This window comes from Triticum dicoccoides, chromosome 3B, assembly GCF_002162155.2.
Source record: "Triticum dicoccoides isolate Atlit2015 ecotype Zavitan chromosome 3B, WEW_v2.0, whole genome shotgun sequence".
NCBI lineage: Eukaryota > Viridiplantae > Streptophyta > Magnoliopsida > Poales > Poaceae > Triticum > Triticum dicoccoides.
This window is the reverse complement of record NC_041385.1, coordinates 785,408,124-785,413,620: the sequence shown is the minus strand read 5'-3', so window position 1 is coordinate 785,413,620 and position 5,497 is coordinate 785,408,124.

Here is a 5,497-nt window from a genome sequence, read left to right as displayed (position 1 = left end):
TTTGTCCCGTACAGTAAACATCTCTCCGGCATTGAACATGCACGGACAGTGAAAAGGTTGCATCCGCTCTAGGTCAGCGCCATTGCGGAGCGGCCGCTCCACAGCAGTATGAATGCGAGCAGCTATCACCGAGCAGAAAATGTTCATAAAAAATCAATTTTAGTTCATTAGGAAACAAAAAAAATGTTCATTTTTCAAATAGTGAACATTTTTCTGAAGTCGTGAACTTTTTTACCTTTTTTTATTTAGTGAATATTTTTAAAAATTCTTAAGTTTTTGTGAAACCCTGAACTTTTTAAAGAAGCGGCAAACAAGATAACAAAAAAAACACAAAAAACAAACGAAACTACCTTGGGGGAGCCCCTCAGGGGTCCTTTTGGTGGACTGAGAGCGCGCCGCAGCCGCAGTGTGTCTTATGCTGGGCACCCCCTAAGGATTTTATTTTATTTTTATTTCTCTGCATGCGTTTTGTGGTTTTGATATTTTTTTGCTTTTTGGTTATCACCTGGTTTTCTTGAGATTTTTGAGGAATATTGTTTTGGGAAAAAGAATTTTGTTTGTACGTTTTTTTTTGCTTCCAGAGGAGGCATAGATTTGCTTCTCGCAGAGGGACATTTTTTATTCCGCGAGAGGCATTGTGCCTCTCAGAAATGAAAAAACGTACTAATATATGATCTAGTTTCAAAGATGTCTACGTGAAGAATACAGTAGTGAAAACGGTTCGGAATATAGATGCACGGTTCAAGATATAAAATGTTTTGAAATACGATTCTACGAAAAAAGGAAAAAACTATAAGATTGCCACTTGTCAGCCCCTGAGGAGGTGGGAGTGACTTTTACATGGGGTGCCCATTAATAACCGGTGATTTCTCTATGTCTCGCTCCACGCGACACAGAGCTAAATGTTAATGTAAGCTTTGAAGAAGGTAGTCATAAAAAATAAGTTTTAAAAAATATTAATCATATATTTGGAAACATATATAAAAAATATTCCTGAAGTATAAAAAAATTATGATGTGTATGAAAAAAGTAAATATCCAGAAATATATGTTTTAAAAATATTAATCATGTATTTGTAATATATTAAATATGTATTTCCAAAATACAAAACATGTATATATAAAATGTTAAACATGTATAGAAAATGTGTCATATTTATAAGAAAAATGTATAATGTGTACCAGAAAACAGACAAAGGATCAGATATTCAGAAAACAAATATGTAAATTACATATACAAAAATTGTTAACTATGTATTAAAAATGTTTTAGATGTATTCCAAAAATGTACAATGTGCATAAAAAATAGACGTGAAACATTTATTTGAAAAAAACTATTATTCATGTATTTGAATAATGTTAAACCTGTATTGACGTATACGAAAAATGTACAATGTTTAATAAACATGTAGACATGTGAGCATTTTTTTAATTTGTATTTTATTGTTCCATTAGTGAATATTTTTGAAATTATGAACCTTTTGGAAATCCTGAACTTTTTTAAAGAAGCAAAAAACAAGAACTGAACAAAAAGCAAAAAGCAGAATGAAACGAAAAAGAAGACACTGATAAGTGCCACACATCTGGGACAAGCACATGAAAAACTCCGAGCATTGTTTATGACAAGTTTAGTAATGCGAGGATGACAACTTTAGTTGTCAAACATGGCAACTTTCATGGCTCAGTTTATTTTTGATAGAAATTTGCCGTGTATCACTGGAATTTGCCAACCTTACATGACTGGAATTGCCATCGAAAGACGTCAGGGCCAGAGTAGCACACACCTGACTTGTGACACTTATCATTTGGGAAAAAAAAGGGAAACCCTGCCCCGCACCTTGGCCAACCCAAGTTTGCGCGTGGGGAACGAAGGGGTGCGGAGCTCTCAGCTTGGAGAACACCATCGACGTCGACCAGAGGTCGCCGGTGTTGGGAAATCTGAATGTTAGAGAAACATTTGTAGTGGCGACCTAGTATATCTGGTGGTAGCATTGCGCGGCTAGTGAGGGGTGAAAATGTTGCTTCTCTTGCCAGCACAGCCTTCTCAATTCAGGCGCTAGTTGCAATTTGCAAGGGCATCGTCGACAATTGTACCTCGTGAAGTAACATACAAGCTTAACGTGGTGCTTCATTTTTTGGTGATGGAGCGGGTGCAATTTTGAGAAACTCAAAAGGAGAAGCCATGGCATGAGCATACTGGGAGCTAGACCATCTTAGGCCGCGCTTGGATTGACTGTAAGTTAATACGGGTGTATCAATTTTACAAGTGTATCTTACTGGATTAGAGTATTTCCGGTCGGAAACGATACAGACCTGCAGATGCTGTATTTTTTTACGGGTTTATCCGATAAAAATACGACAATCCAAGCGAGGCCTTGTGGATGTAGTCACTGGGGAAGCAATGGCTCTTCGAAAGGGCCTGGAAGTCATTGAGAATTTGGGTTGCTCTTTTGTTATTACTGAGACTAACTCTCCGAAAGTTGTTGATGCCTGTTGTGGAGAAACTGAGGTGATAGGCCCTTGTGCAGCTATCATGATGGAACTTTTTTGATATGATTCATTACATGGCACGGTTCGGGTTCAGCACCGTCTGCGGGAAGCAAATAGCATGACACACGAAATAGTTAGCCATACTTTGGATTCTAGGTCATCTTTTCTTTGGGATGGTGATCCTCCCTGGTTTTTTTAAAGACATTCTGAATGATGTAGTAATTCATAATTTCTCTATGAAATAAAGTGCGCCATGATGGCTTTTCGTTTAAAAAAACGCTATATCCAACGAGGTAGCAAGCTTGTGGAACGAACTGACTCGGACGAACCAGCCCGGCCCGGCTCGCAGTCACAAGCCCGGCACCTCACCGCCCGCATCCGCAAAGCGAATCAATCACCGCATGGCTCTCCGCCCGCCACGCCACCACACCAAATCGCCGGAGTTAATTGCACGTTGGTACCACACTTGTGCACCTACTCACGAATCAGTACCACTACTCGTGCATGTCGCAGTTCAGTACCAACTCAGGGCCTAAGTGATGCATAACGGACTGACAGCCGTATAAGTGAGTATTGACCATGTATCTGACAGACTGGGCCCACATGTCAGGGGACACGGTGGCCAATCGGCGTGTGACCGGTGCGCTGGCTAGGACGAGGCCGGTGCGGTCGGTTACATGGGCTCGGTCGGACTCGCCTCACTCTCGCTCGACCTCACTCTCACTCTCGCTCTCCCTCCTCTCTCCGATTCGCCGCTGCCCGCCGCCCGCCGCCGCCGCCACCTCAACCGCCTCGCCGTCGCGCCATGGAGGACGAGAGCAGTCAGGACTCAATCGTGCAATACATGAACCTCTCCGACGATGAAGCCGTGCATTATCGGGCGAGTTGTAGAGCTAAGGTTAGGGTTGGGTTATCAGATTTGGGATTTGGGGGGATTTGATCTGATTTGGGGATTTTGTTTTCCTTTTGTTCTTGTAGATCCCTGCTAGCATTGAAGACTAAGACTACAGTGGCATTGAGACAGCACCCAAAGTTCTTTGCCATCAGCATGGTGTGGCGGCTGAGAGGCGTGTAGCATTCGAAGCATTTAACACGGGCAGGAGGTTCTTAGTCTGTCCTATGAGTGTAAGATTCTGTCGAAACTCTGTGTTAATGGAATTGTTTAATCTAGCCATGTGCATAGAATTGTCCAGTCCAGTGCATAGAATTCACGTTCTTTAATCTAGCCATGTGCTGATGCACATTGTTTAATGAGTACTCTTGTACCATAGCTGTGATGGTCATTTTGTACCTGTGAGGGTCATTTTGTAGCCATTTAGTACTACTGATGCTAATCAGTGGATTAGAAAATGTGTTGATGCTTGCCATGTATATTTAATTTGGCCAGTAATTTTATAATTGGTCAACTGCTTCGTTTGCAGTGCATATAATCATTGTTTAGCTCACAAGAGTACTCACTTTGCAAATTATTTGACTGTTTAAGGTCAGAGAGATTCAATGTCAGAAGCTTAAAATTCAGTTAGTGTTTAGTGTCAGAGGTTCATTCTTTAGTTGGCTATATTACTAAAGTTGTTTCTCAAAGATGCTTAAAGTTCATTTTTTTAATTCAGTGGCTAGTCATTTAGGGTCCTACATTGTTTAAAGATGCTGCCAGTTGCTCAAAGTTTATTGCTTAAATAATTTGCCTAGGAGATTGATTCTGCACATGCTATGGTTGTTTATATTGCAGGAAGATGACAACTGTGGTATTGTTCTCTGGGTTGACCCAGAGTGGCCTCCTACATTGCAGAATGCCTTGTTGAAGCTATGGGAAATGTATCATGACAACAAGAGTGATAGGAGGAAGGATAACCTGGAGAGTTCGCTCACTATTCACCATTTGACTGAAGAAAAAAATAATCTAGAGGCCAACTATGACAAATTGGTTGAAGATGTGCACCAACTGTTCAATGCTCAAGAGGATAGGATGGTAGATTTCAGCTATTTGCAGGCTAAGATGCAGAATGTGCATGTTTCTAATTCAGTTGTTGTATCTGACATGAAGACAGAGACGGGGAAGAAAGATGCAGAGATCTTCAAGCTGCAGGAGAAGTATAAAGTACTAATGAACCTGACACAATCTCAAGGCACTTGCATCAGGAACCTGAAGTTTAATCATCTAAAAAAGAAGGAAGTGCTTAGTACATCCACGAGGAACCTGCAATTCCGGGTTGATGACTCAAAAAATCTGAGGAAAAGCTCACCCAGGAGAACACCCAGCTGCTCCTTCACATGGGTGATCTCAAGAAGGGGCATGACAAGCTCACAGCAAGGAGAGATCAGCTAAAGATTCAGATTGCTGAATTGTTGAAGTCAGAGGAGAAGAACAATCAGAAATTGAAGGGGGTCCTGGACATCTTGTCAGAATGAAAATGTAGAGGAAGAGCAAGAGCAAGATCCAGATCAACATGAAGAAGAAGAATGCTTGCTTTGCTGACCTTTTGTGAAGTATGTTGTTGTGAACTAAGTTATGTACTATGGATGTGTAGTTGTTGTGAACCACTATGTTGTTACTTTAAGTTGTTGTGAACCACTATGGTGTTGTGGTGAACCACTATGTAGTTGCTGTGAACCACTATGTTAACTCTTAGTAGCTGTGAACCACTATGTTAATCAATATGTTGTTGTTGTGAACCAGTTTGTTGTGAACCAGTTTGTTGTGAACCAGTATGTTAACTCTTAGTTGCTGCTTGTCTTAGTTGCTTGAACTCTTTTATGAACCCCCTAAAACAAAGTTGCTTGAACTCTATGGTGTTGTGGGTCCGTCGACGTCGAGAACCCCCTAAACCAAAGTGGTTAGGCATTTAGGGTCCGTCGACGTCGAGAACCCCCTAAACCAAAGTGGTCAGGCATTTAGGGTCCGTCGACGTAGAGAACCCCCTAAACCAAAGTGGTTAGGCATTTAGGGTCCGTCGATGTCGAGAACCCCCTAAACCAAAGTGGATAGGCATTTAGGGTCTGTCGACGTC